The sequence below is a fragment of the Gopherus evgoodei genome, chromosome 6, assembly GCF_007399415.2.
Source record: "Gopherus evgoodei ecotype Sinaloan lineage chromosome 6, rGopEvg1_v1.p, whole genome shotgun sequence".
Classification (NCBI taxonomy): Eukaryota; Metazoa; Chordata; order Testudines; family Testudinidae; genus Gopherus; species Gopherus evgoodei.
In genome coordinates this window covers 95,582,731-95,596,528 of record NC_044327.1, presented here as the reverse complement: position 1 = coordinate 95,596,528, position 13,798 = coordinate 95,582,731, and positions in this window count along the sequence as shown.

Below are 13,798 nucleotides of genomic sequence, written 5' to 3'. Positions count from 1 at the left end.
AGCCTTGACAGACAGATGCACAAAAGCCAGACTCACTTGGCAGGCAGAGGAGGGTTCAGAATGTTTTTCAAAGCCTTGATGATACATGCTGGGGTGAAAGTAAGGCAATACAGGCCAGCGTACTGGTAAAAGAGTGACCGCCAGTACCAGCCTGTACCGCTGACTTTAAAGTTGCTGCCCCTTTTGCGCCCCCTCATCGACGGCCCTGCCAGGTCCCCCCAGTGATGACCTTGGCTGCGGTAGCAGCAGCGGCATCCAGAGCCCTGGACCCTTTAAAGTGCCGCTGGGGCCCCAGGTGGTGCAGGCCAGGCAGCACAGATGGGCTGGCTGGGGGACGCTGACCCCCAGCCCCACCCCTTCCATCCAAGGCCCTGCTCCTTCCGGAGGGGGGTGGAGTCAGCCCCGTATCAGTAAGAGCTCAATTTTACTTTCATCCTTGGACACATGTGACTTAATTAATTTTGAGATATTCATTCATCTCTTTATCAGAAGAATGTAAACTTTTGTCAAAGCCTTTGCATCCTCTCTCTTGAGTTATTTCCCAGGTTACCCCCTGGTCATTATCTTTCAGTTTTCTTTTAAGTCTTCTTTACAATAGCAAGATCATATTTTCTTAACTACACTATACACACTCTGTCACATTTCAATGTCCTTGATTTACTTTTGAGCCTGCCTTATCCTTTAGTAAATTTGGCAAGGTTTACTGTAGCTTAGTATATTTAAGACACAAATGAACAACTGAAATATTGCATACATTCCCTCTCTAAATTATTATATAACATTCATATATGCATCAAGGGTGTGAATGGCAATTCACAGAGAGATGTTTTTATCCCAGTACTTTGCAATATAAAATTCTTAGGAAAACAATTTGTTAGCAGGAATCAGCAGTAGGAACTTTAAAACATTTGTCTATTTTGTATAACAAAATTTAATTACTTTTTTTAGTCTATTAGCTCACTTAAACTGAATACCTTGTATTAAATTGTTAGTAAGGTCCATGTCCATACAACGAATTATGCACCTAAATCCCAGTTTTTGGCACCATTGCAACCCACAAAATCCCCTTTTGCCTGCTTCCTAACACTGTAGGAGCCTAAATTTTTGCTGTAAAAGTTACCAAGGCACAATGCTTCCTCACTCTAAGCCCTATCTCCCACATAAACCTGAGCACAACACACAAACCAGGGAAAGATAGGCAGAGGAACACCTATCTCACCTATGGGGCCTGACCGGGTAGTAGTGCTCAATCTCTCCTGTTGAAGCTGTTCCACTGTGTATAAATAAGAGTCATTGGGCCAGAAAGACAGAAAATGAGTGACTTTGTACCTGGGTGGTTAGGCCAGCATCTGGGAGGTAGAAGACTCGGGGCTTGTCTACACTTACCGGGGGATCGACGAGCAGCGATCAATGCATCAAAGGTCTATTTAGTGGGTCTAGCAAAGACCTGCTAAATTGACCGTATATTGCTCTTCCATTGACTCCTGTACTCCACTGGATCAGGAACAGTAGGGGAGTCGACAGGAGAGCATCTCCCATTGACATTGCGTAGTGTGGACCCCGTGGTAAGTAGATCTAAACTACATTGATTTGAGTTACACTAGTCATATAACTCAACTGTATAGCTTTGATCAAATATCCCCTGTAGTGTAGACAAGGCCTCAGAGGACATTCTCTCAGCTCCAACAACTCTTTAATTATTTATACACAGTGGAGCAGTTTCAGCAGGAGAGGTAGAGAGAGGCCCACATAAGAATATCCCATAGCTCAGGGAGCAGACCACCTCTCCTGAGAGGTGAAAGACCTCTGTCCTTTCTTTCCCTTTTTCTGAGCAGGGAATGGAACCTAGGCAAATGCTTTAATCACTGGGCTAAAACCTCTAAGGAAGGCACCAGCATCTCCTCCTCCACTCGTTTTGTGTGAAGGGGGTGTTGGGCAAGCTCATTCTCACAAGAAACTACTTAGGTGTCTAGACTGCCTGATTCTAGGAGAGCGTTCCCAGCTGTGGCTCACAAGAAGTGACGTATGCACCCAACTTTGAGAAGGGCAGAGCTCAGGACACAGCCTTTTCATGCGAATCTCCTATTGGCTAGTTCAGGGACCCTCTGCCTAGTGTGCTGGCTTTTGTGTATCCCATTCTTAAGCACCTATCTCTCTCCATGCATTGTATAGGGATCTAGGTGCCTAACTCGGGCTTTGTGGCTCCTACAGTCAGAAGTGAAAGTAAGCCAGTCTGGTCAGGTATGGCATACCAGCAAGAGCCAGTACACCGTGCTGGACCGCACCGGCTTCCACTGCGGGGACTGAAAGGGCTCTAGGCTGCCTGCGGCTGCGGACAGCCCAGAGCCCTTTAAATCCCTGCCATGGCTCCGGCAGCTGGGCAGAAGTCGGGATTTAAAGGCCTCAGAGCTCCCCGTGGCTGCGGGCAGCCCAGAGCTCTTTCAATCCCAGCCGCAGCTGAGATTTAAAGGGCTCAGAGCTCCCCGCAGATGCGGGCAGCCCAGAGCCCTTTGAATCCCGGCAGCAGCTCTGGCGGCCGGGCTGGGATCAGGATTTAAAGGGCTCAGGGCTCCCCTCAGTGGCAGGAGGTCTGGGCCCTTTAAATCCCTGCCCCAGCCCCGCAAAGCTCGGGGTTCCCCCTGTTGGCTGGAGCCCTGGGCCCTTTAATTTGACCCTGAGCCCCAGGAGGCTCCCAGTCACCTCTTCAGCTGGGAGCCCCTGGTTGATTTAAAGGCCCTGGGTCTCCCAGCCACAGCTGGTGCCCCAGGGCCTTTAAATCTTGAGAGGCCACGCCTCTTCTGGATGAGGCCACGCCCTCTTCAGGACTCCAGCAGTACCGGTAAATCCTGTAAGTTACTTTCACCCCTGCCTATAGTTTTTCCTGTGATTTTCTAGGAACATACAAGTTAGGCCTTGCAATGCTGATTGTTATCATGCCTCATTCCCTTTGTGGATCTGGGCCTATCTATGTCCATTTTCCTCATGTGAGGACGTTACATTCCCACCTTGCTGTAACCAGTCTTTAATGCTGTATAAGATCACACTTAGCCTTTCCTGGATTTTGGCTGCATTGGTAATTCATATATTAGCCAAACACAAATTTCAGCTTAAGCTTTTCCACAAGCCTGGCTCTTCTGAGGGATTTTTGAAGCATCACCATTTTTCTTCTTGTAGTTCCCTATGGTCAAGAGGATAGTGCCCTCCTCTCAAATCCTTGGCAAGTTAACAAGCCACACTTACCACAGTCAGTGACCAGAATTTACTCAGCAATTTTGTGCAGAGTTCTACTCCTGCCGACAAAGTGGGTAAACACCAGAAGAGCCCTGAATGGCGCCTGTACATGCTGATGTATCTTGCTGCCTGTTAGACTTCTTTAAGATTAAACCCCAGTTTTTAAAAAAAATTCTAAACGTTTTCTTTCTTTATAAGTTCACCATCGAAGGGTACGTTCACAGAGCTCCTTATAGATCTTTGGGCATCTGAATAGACTTTGTGTCAACAGCACTCATTCAGCAGCTTTGGATTGTGTCTTTTCCCAGTCCATTTCCAAGTGCTATGGGATTTTCATGGCCTCATTTAGCAGTGGCTCCTGCTTGGCATCTCTGGTCTGCAGATCTCAGCAGCACTGCTCCATAGTTGTCTATGTCAAAGCTAATATGTCTTGAATCCTGGTTACTTGAGAGCCCACCACTCTCCATGATAGCCACTTCAACAGAAGACATTTGGAGCACTTAAACTAGCAGTTCCTGGATTGTAACATCAAAGTATTGGTACTTGGGTGTTCTCAGTGGAGGGCCTTTGACTCTGGAATTGCTTTCTTAGCTGGTTCAGAGCCTAACCTTGTTTTCCTTTAGGGTATAGTGCAAAGCCCACATCTGACCCCAGACATTTTTCTGAAAAGAGTAGGTGGGAGAAAGATTGGTTTGGGATTTAGATATTATTCTTTTGCTTCTGAAAAGTGGCTGGTTCGCAAGTGCTTTTACTAAATTAAGTACATGTACCCTGAACTATAGAGAGGGTGCAATTCATACCTGTAATACATAAAACTATTTACTCTAGATGGCCACCAAACAATCTGCCAGTACAACACAGCCAAAACACTGCATTCTCTGAGTAGGCTTGCATCAGTATGTTTAAAAAATATTAATTTAACAAACATTTTTTTGGCCAGAGCTGTATTCGCCCACACTTCTGTCCAACTGCTGCATCACAAAACCATCACTTTTCATACTTATTTCATTATTTGTTCTATTCTATTCAGATTCTTAAACTGCTCTTGCTGATTCTGTTATTGCCCCTTTGAAAGTTTAATCATCGCTGCTCTGTAAGCAATGTACAGATTTATTGCACTGCTGTATTTCTTTTCTTATTTTATTTCCAACTACCCATGATTACTTAAATGAAATATGTCACTAGATATGTCAGTCATCAGGATCTGACAGAACCTAAAACTAATCAATGAATTGTTAGCTTTTAAAATGCATTTAAGGCCTTAAACTGAAAATGAGGTACATGAGAAACTATAGTTTGAAACCACTGGATTCTGTTTTTGTTCTGTGAAATTCTTATAAGTAAGGTCTAATTTTGCCAGATTGTATTATACATAAATTAACATGGAAGTTTATCTGTACTAGGTTTTAATTTTTATACACAGTTTTATTTTCTCTCTGATTAATTTTGTATCATATAAAGGGGAATTAGTGATAAATTCATATCTAATTAATGTAAGCACATGCAGTTCCATTGACTACTGTAGAGTTATACTTTGGGCTAAACTGGGCTCCTATGGTCTACTTTCCTGCCTGCTGACTATTTCATAATAAACTGATCTTGATCTTGTCAGAAATCATTTTCAATTTCTACTTTTTAAAGATTTGTAATGCTGCAACTTTTTTCCCCCTAACACTAGAAATTCTGGATTTTTCCTTCTTTTCACCTCTCAGTGCACCATAATCAGTAAGTTTTGATGATAGTACCAATTTCTGATAAATGAAATGGTCAAATTATAGTTACACCGTCTGAAAGTAGAGAATACATCTCCACCCCGATATAACATGAATTCGGATATAATGAGGGAAAGCAGTGCTCCAGGGGGGCGGGGTTGCGCACTCCGGCAGATCAAAGCAAGTTCGATATAACACTGTTTCACCTATAACATGGTAAGATTTTTTGGCTCCCAAGGACAGCGTTATATCAGGGTAGAGGTGTATGTGGTTTTATTGCCATTTTCTGGGATTTCACTGATGTTATAGAGTCCTATATGTTGATGGCCAAATTTTCAGAAGCTCGCAGACCTGCATACAACTCTCCATATGGGTGTTTATTTTGGGACACAAGGGCGAAATGGGAGGATATTGGAGGCTGGGTGTACTCACAGCCTGTGACCACCAAAGGATGGGTGTGCACAAACAGGCTGGCTTGAGGGCGGTCACTAAAATAGACTTCCACAGCCTATCTTCCGAATCATGTGGGATTTGGCCAAGCCATCTTTGGTGTATGCAGATCAATTGTGGCTCAATTAACTTGGAGGTACAACAAAATATGGTCTTCATTCAGTCCTTTCATGGCTCCAATACAAAAGTAGTAGCAGCTGCCAGGAAGAGAGTCAAGGAACAAGTAAAAAAGGTGAGATAGTGGATAATGCAGGAATCTATTGTGTGTTACTATTACCATCTGTTCTGGATCCAGTGGTTAGTATGCCTGTTTTGCTGTGCACACCCAGGATGCATAATGTGGCCTGCAAGAAAATAGGAAATCCACTCATTTTACGAGTATGATGACTGGTTGCAGTGCCAGAAAGGTTTTTGCTGCTATGTGGACCTATTCCCAGGTTCCAGTCCTAATGCCTTAATCCTAGGACACTCAGAACTTTCCAGGGCTTTTTGTTTGTGGTATGGTCCTGGTAGGTTAGCTGCTCGTTGAGGGCTGCCAAAGGCATGTTATACATAAATCTCTATATATTGATATAATGCCACAATGTGTAAGAAGGGTAAATCCTTTCATTTATAGCTTACCCAGGCACCTCTGGCTCATGACCTCTGTAACCCATTCTCTGACTCTAGCAGAGAAGTAGTGCAACAAGATAAGTACCAGAAAGAGTCTTTGGCATTCTCAAGACATGACTGAGGTGTCTTTAACAGTCTCTTGAGAGACATTTACATAGCCTGGAAAGGAAAAGATGACATTTTTGCCTACCTAAGCATGATGCTGCAAACTAGCATGATCTGTACTGGGATGATTTCTATAGTCCCTATCAATTTGCATATGCTAATATGACAGGTTAGCCAGCTTCAGTAGTGACCACATTTTGAAAAGATCAGTTGACTACAGTGGTGCATGAATTTCCACTATTGCAGCTTTTCCTACAACAAGCTTTCTATCTTCCTCCTGTATTTTCTATCCTTTTACCTCTTTGCTCCATCATATGGGCACTAGCTTTGTTGAATACTCTTACTCCTGTTAACCTCTGAGGATAGAAAAAGAAGCAATGGGTTTAAATTGCAGCAAGGGAGGCTTAGGCTGGACATTAGGAAAAACTTCCTAACTGTCAGGGTGGTTAAGCATTGGAATAAATTACCTAGGGAGGTTGTGGAATCTCCATCATTGAAGATTTTTAAGATCAGATTAGACAAACACGTTTCAGAAATAGTCTAAATCATACTTAGTCCTGCCATGAGTTCAGGGGACTGCACTAGATGACCTCCCAAGGTCCCTTCCAGTCCTATGATTCTATGTTGCTCCTGTATCTTCTCCATTACTCCCATCTAATATCTTTATACACAGTCAATTAAGCCTTGGCCAAAGTTTGTTACAATTTCCATATGATTGTGGCCTGCTGCATCCTGCATAACATGTGCAAAGCTAAAGGTGGGTATTCTCACATGGAGTGGTCTCAAGATGCTGCTGATTTGCAGGCCTGGTACAGGCAACCATAAACTGCCTCTAGTATCACTGGGGCTGGGTCCAGGTGGGCATGAGAAATAAGGGATGCCTTGTGTGCCTGCATTCTGGGTGACATGCATGAGGAGATGTGATGCTGCAATAGCAGGCTGTAATGCAGTAATGATCTGAACTGTTTTAATAATTTTTTACTGATTGATTGTAGCAAGATTCCCCACTTCCAAAGCAACCCCATATAGCATGAGATGATGCTGCAGGCACACACATACTCTTCAGTTCTGTCCTGAGTCTTCCTGTAATTTTCCACAGTCCAAATATTTAAAACATGATTCCCCTTCTGGGGTTTAATTTGCTGAATCTTTAGATGATTTCCAGTGGCCCTCCAGGACCAAATTTTTCCCTCTTGGCTAAGGGATTACACAGCCCACCTTTCCACAACTTGTGTTGTGCTTCTGCCTAATCCTTTAAATTGCCCTCTGCTGGTTCTAGCAAGGCAGGAAACAAAGTCTTTCAAGACACAGAACTCAAAACAAAACCTTCACAACAGTAGCCCTTCCTCCAGGGCATCTCTGCAGGCTGCAGTCTTCCAGCCTTCCCTATCTGGAGGCCAGGTCACATCACATCACCACAGTGCTTTTTCCACTAGACTGTCTCCTCTGGTGTCTGCAGGAGCCTTTTTGCTCCCTGAAGCTCCTCTGGCTCAGACCTCTGCTCCACTTTAAGTCTCTCCCAGGTCTTTCTTCCTTATCTACACCAGAGGCCTGATTGGGTCACATGACCTTCATTTTCCCCATCTGGGTAGGAGAGTTGGCTGTGTCACAGGTGGGGCTCAGACCCATCTCTCCTTCAAGGATCAGCCACCCTTTGACAAGACTGTATTATACTACTATACAACTGTTAGTTAGTTATAGGTTTTATATTCACCCACGAAAACTCATGCTCCAATACGTCTCTAAGGTGCCACGGGACTCTTTGCTGCTTTTACAGATCCAGACTAACACAGCTACCCCTCTGATATTGTGGGTTTAAGTGATTTTTAGGATTTATGTGATTGTGAGATTTTGCAACATTATTAAAAGCTTAGGACACAACTTCCTAGCTCTTCATTCCTTTGCAAACTCCCACACAACAACCTATTGTACAACCAAACCAATCTGTTAACAACACCAACAGAATTAAAAGGGAAAAAAATGTTACAAAGCCATTACAGGCATACCAGCTGCTTATTCACAAATAAGAATTAACAAATGTGTAGTGTGAACTGAAGTAAGTGTGTGTGTGCGTGTGTGTGTAAAACATTGAAAACCAATGCAGAACAGTGAAACTATATGAACCCCAAACTCCAAGCTTCTGTCTGTCTCTCTCAATGCTAGTGGAAGCCGATATCTAAAGTGTTCCTCCTGTTCTCCTTCCCCTGGCAGAACAGGTTGCTCTGTACAGTGTGTGCAGGTTGTACTGGGGTGGAGTACACAGAGCACACCTGTCCACTCCAGTTCATGGAGATGTACATTGCCCAGCCAACCCCAGCATTTTCCAGTGCCTGCAGTACTTCAGATGGTCATCACGCCATATTGCCAAATATCTCAGCCTTGGCTCTCATCCATTTCCTCCATTGATGGATAGTCCTGATCGTAGGAGTCCTGGATGGGGAGGTAGGTCCATCTAAGATGGAAATGCTCCAAGACAAAGAAAGCACTTTTTTTTTTGTCCTGGGGAGAAAAGGGGGAAAAAATCCCCCATTCTACATTCTGCATCAACACAAGGACATAGTTTGAATTTTTTTATCTTTCTGGAATGCTTTCATTACTCCTTTATGAATTGTTCTGTTCAGAATCTCCTGCTAACATTGGCACTCCACGGACATATTGTGGTAAGAACTATATATTCATTTCATTTAAAAAAATTAACAATTTGGATCTAGCAGAGGGAGGGTGAAGAGAAGTCTTAACAAGGGCAGCGTTACCATTATTTCAGGGGGGGAAAGCCCTAGAAGGTATAAATCTCTTGTAAGTTCCAGATGGGAAAAGGAAGTAGTTTCCTAGGCCAGCGGTGGAATTCCATCTATCCATGCAAAGGAGAATTTTTTTGGTGTCTGGTAACTGAACAGCACATCAGTGAGAGGATAAGATTAGTAAGTTACTAGGGTGGTGCTAGCAAGTTTGCCCTGCTCAGAAATCTGACCAAATAAATAGAGGTCCTGCTGCATGAAAAATTGTCAAGCAGCACTTGCCAGGAGTGGATGAAAATTAGGGTGAACATTAACAGGATGCTGAACTAGGATGCAGAGGTTTACTAGCAATGGAATGGATTCTGCCCTCTTTCACCCTGCTCAAGCCCAGGCAGCATGTCACAAACTGACAAAACAAGAAGGACAAGCACCGAGTCCCAAAAAGACTCTACCACTTTGAACAGCCCAGGGGATTTATAATCCATGCCATCAGGGACAATGCTTTGCTAGCAAAGTTCAAATATATAATATTACATCAAGGTGACAGAGTTACTAAAGAGTACTCTTTGCAAAGATTCTTGCCAAGTTTGTACTCTGGTGTTTGTTTGTTTGTTTGTTTGTTTGTTTGTTTGTTTGTTTGTTTGTTTGTTTGTTTTGGGGGAGGGGTGCAAAGAATAATTGCAAAGGTCATATAAAAAGTCACTAGTTGTGTGTTTAACTCCCCCTCATCCATCTTGAATCACAAAAGGGGGGGAGGGTGTCATAAACAGATAGCTAAGGGTTAATGTCTCTTTCACCTGAAACACCTGACCAGAAAACCAATCAGGAAACCGGATTTTTTCAACTTTGGGTGGAGGGAAGTGTGTGTCTGAGTCTTTTGTCTGTCTGCCTGTTTCCTCTGAGCTTTGGAGAAGTAGTTCTATTTTCTAGTCTTCTGTTTCTAAGTGTAAGGACAAAGAGATCAGATAGTAAGTTCTATGGTTTCTTTTCTTTGGTATTTGCATGAATATAAGTGCTGAAGTGCTTTGATTTGTATTCTTTTTGAATAAGGCTGTTTATTCAATATTCTTTTAAGCAATTGACCCTGTGTTGTATCATCTAATACAGAGAGCGCATTTGTTTGTATTTTTCTTTCTTTTTTATATAAAGCTTTCTTTTAAGACCTGTTGGAGTTTTTCTTTACTTCAGGGAAATTGAGTCTGTACTCACCAGGGAATTGGTGGGAGGAAGAAATCAGGGGAGTTCTGTGTGTTGGATTGCTAGCCTGATTTTGCATTCCCTCTGGGGGAATAGGAAAGTACTTTTGTTCCAGGATTGGGAACGGAGAGGGGGAATCACTCTGCGTAGTTTCACAGAGCTTGTGTCTGTGTATCTCTCCAGGAGCATCTGGAGGGGGGAAGGGAAAAAGGATTATTTCCCTTTGTTGTGAGACTCAAGGGATTTGGGTCTTGGGGTCCCCAGGGAAGGTTTTTCAGTGGGACCAGAGTGCCCCAAAACACTCTAATTTTTTGGGTGGTGGCAGCAGTACCAGGTCCAAGCTGGTAACTAAGCTTGGAGGTTTTCATGCTAACCCCCATATTTTGGACGCTAAGGTCCAAAATCTGGGAATAAGGTTATGTCATGGTGTAGCAGCGGTGGGATCTAGACAGAATCCAGAAGCCAGTAGGAATATTATATTTTTCTTTTCTCTGCTAAGGGCTTTTTAGCAGAGAGAAACAGTTTGGTTTTAAAAGGGAACCAGAGAGAATTTTTTTTTTTCTGCTCTCTCTAGCAGTTTGTGGTTTGCATGTTAAGCGAGAAGACTGTTGAGGGTCTTTTGTCATGCAATAGCCCTCCCATTAGGTGGCAAGTACCAGCACTTATATGCATGCAAATAAAGTGGTTTTTCTGGTTTCCCTTAATTGAACATTAGCTAGAGAGAGAAAGGGAAAAAAACACTGTTGCTAGGCAGACTTCAGGAGGCAACAGAGCCTGCAGTTCAAAAGAGAAACACCGGAGGGCACCCCAACACAAGAAAACAGGAACCATGTCTACCAGGACAAAAATGGAGGCCGAAGAGCAATTCAAAGAAGCTGAACACAGGCGAGAGATGGAAAAACACAAACAGGAACTAGAAATAAAACAAAAAGAGATGGAGATTAAAAAAAGGAAGAAAACATGAAACTGGCAGCCTTCCAAAGAGAACAGGCAGCCCAAGAGGCAGCACACAAAAGAAAACTAGAAGAAGAAGAGGTGGCCTACCGAAGGAAACAAGCAGAAGATGAGGCGGCCCACCGCCGAGACATGGAAAAACACCAAAAAGAAATGGAAAAACAACAAAAACAAATGGAAAAAGAAAATGAAGAGAAGGAAAAACAGAGGAAACATGAACTGGAGTTGGCAAAAGCTGGGCTGCATGTGCCAGCCACCCCTAACAACCCGGCGCCAATTATTGCTCCACAGCACAGAAAATTTCCCACCTACAAGGCAGGTGATGACACCGAGGCCTTCCTGGAAAATTTTGAAAGAGCCTGTCTTGGGTACAGCATCCCCGAAGACCAGTACATGGTAGAATTAAGGCCACACCTCAGTGGACCTTTAGCAGAGGCGGCAGCTGAAATGCCCAAGCCGCAAATGAATGACTATAAACTTTTTCAAACCAAGGCCAGATACCGGATGGGGATAACCCCAGATCATGCCCGTCGGCGCTTCAGAACCCAAAAGTGGAAACCAGAGGTGTCATTTCCCAAACACGCCTACTACATTGCAAAAAACTATGAGGCCTGGTTAACAGGAAACAACATTCAAACCTTGGAAGAAGTGAACCTCCTCATACAAATGGAGCAGTTCTTGGATGGTGTTCCTGAAGACATCACACGGTACATACAAGATAGAAATCCCAAAACTATCGCTGAGGCGGGGGAGATTGGAGCCAAATGGATGGAACTGGCAGAAAGCAAAAAAGCTACTGTCAAGGGGAACGATTACCCCAGGGGGCACACAGACCATAAACCCTACAACCGAGGACAGCCAAAGACCCTACATACCACCCAAGTAAAGCCACAGATACCCTACTCTTCAACCTCACCAGTCTCCAGTAACTCACCTCGGCCCAGTGACCCATCAGATGGAAGATGCTTTAAGTGTAATGAACTGGGACATATCAAGGCCAACTGTCCCAAGAACACCATGCGAGTGCAATTCATTACACCACCATCACCCCAAAGATCCCCAGGCCCAGATGCCTCTCAAATACCCTTGGAGCGAAGGGAAAATTTGAGAGTGGGCGGAAAGAAGGTTACTGCGTGGAGAGACACGGGGGCACAAGTGTCAGCTATCCACCAATCCTTCGTTGACCCCAAATTCATCAACCCAAAGGCCAAAGTTACAATTTACCCCTTCATGTCACAAGCTGTAGACTTGCCTACAGCTCAACTGCCTGTCCAGTACAAAGGCTGGTCAGGAATGTGGACTTTTGCAGTCTATGACAATTATCCTATCCCCATGCTACTGGGGGAAGACTTGGCCAACCAGGTGAGGCGGGCCAAGAGAGTGGGAATGGTTACCCGTAGCCAAACCAGGCAAGCTTCCAGACCCATTCCTGTTCCTGAGCCATCCACAGAAGCCCCGTCTGTGTTACCAGAGACCCAGACAGAGGCAGTGGACCCGGATTCCATGCCTACCACTGAAACAGCCACAGCATCTCCAGTCCCAGGCCCGGAACTGGAACCGCAACCAGCACCAGCAAGTACAACCACATCTTCAAACTCAACGCCAGAGGGCGCCAGCAAGCCAGAACTGGCAGAAGCAAAAGACAGCCATACCCAAAAGGCTCAGCCAGAGCCTGAAATACCCTCAGGTGCACCAGCGGAGAGCGGTTCACCAGCAACGGAAACAACCCCATCACCTACATCGCTTCCAGAGGGACCAAGCCCAAGTCCCCAGTCTGAGGAAGAACTGGTGACCCCAGCCTCAAGGGAACAGTTCCAGGCTGAGCAGGAAGCAGATGACAGCCTTCAGAAAGCGTGGGCGGCGGCACGGAGCACCCCACCGCCTCTCAGCTCTTCTAATCGATCCCGGTTTGTTATAGACCAAGGACTTTTATACAAGGAAATTCTTTCTGGTGGACACCGGGAAGAATGGCAGCCGCAAAAACAGTTGGTGGTTCCAACTAAGTACCGGGGGAAGCTCTTAAGCTTAGCCCATGATCATCCCAGTGGCCATGCTGGGGTGAACAGAACCAAGGACCGGTTGGGAAAGTCCTTCCACTGGGAGGGGATGGGCAAGGACGTTGCCAAGTATGTCCGGTCTTGTGAGGTATGCCAAAAAGTGGGAAAGCCTCAAGACCAGGTCAAGGCCCCTCTCCAGCCACTCCCCATAATTGAGGTCCCATTTCAGCGAGTAGCTGTGGATATTCTGGGCCCTTTCCCAAAAAAGACGCCCAGAGGAAAGCAGTACGTACTGACTTTAGTGGACTTTGCTACCCGATGGCCAGAAGCAGTAGCTCTAGGCAACACCAGGGCTAACACTGTGTGCCTGGCCCTAACAGACATCTTTGCCAGGGTAGGTTGGCCCTCTGACATCCTTACAGATTCAGGGTCTAATTTCCTGGCAGGGACCATGGAAAAACTGTGGGAAACTCATGGGGTGAATCACTTGGTTGCCACCCCGTACCACCATCAAACCAATGGCCTGGTGGAAAGGTTCAATGGAACTTTGGGGGCCATGATAAGAAAATTCATCAACGAATTCTCCAATAATTGGGACCTAGTGTTGCAGCAGTTGCTGTTTGCCTACAGGGCTGTACCACATCCCAGTTTAGGGTTTTCACCATTTGAACTTGTGTATGGTCACGAGGTTAAGGGGCCATTACAGTTGGTGAAGCAGCAATGGGAGGGGTTTACGCCTTCTCCAGGAACTAACATTCTGGACTTTGTAAGCAACCTACAAAGCACCCTCCGACACTCTTTA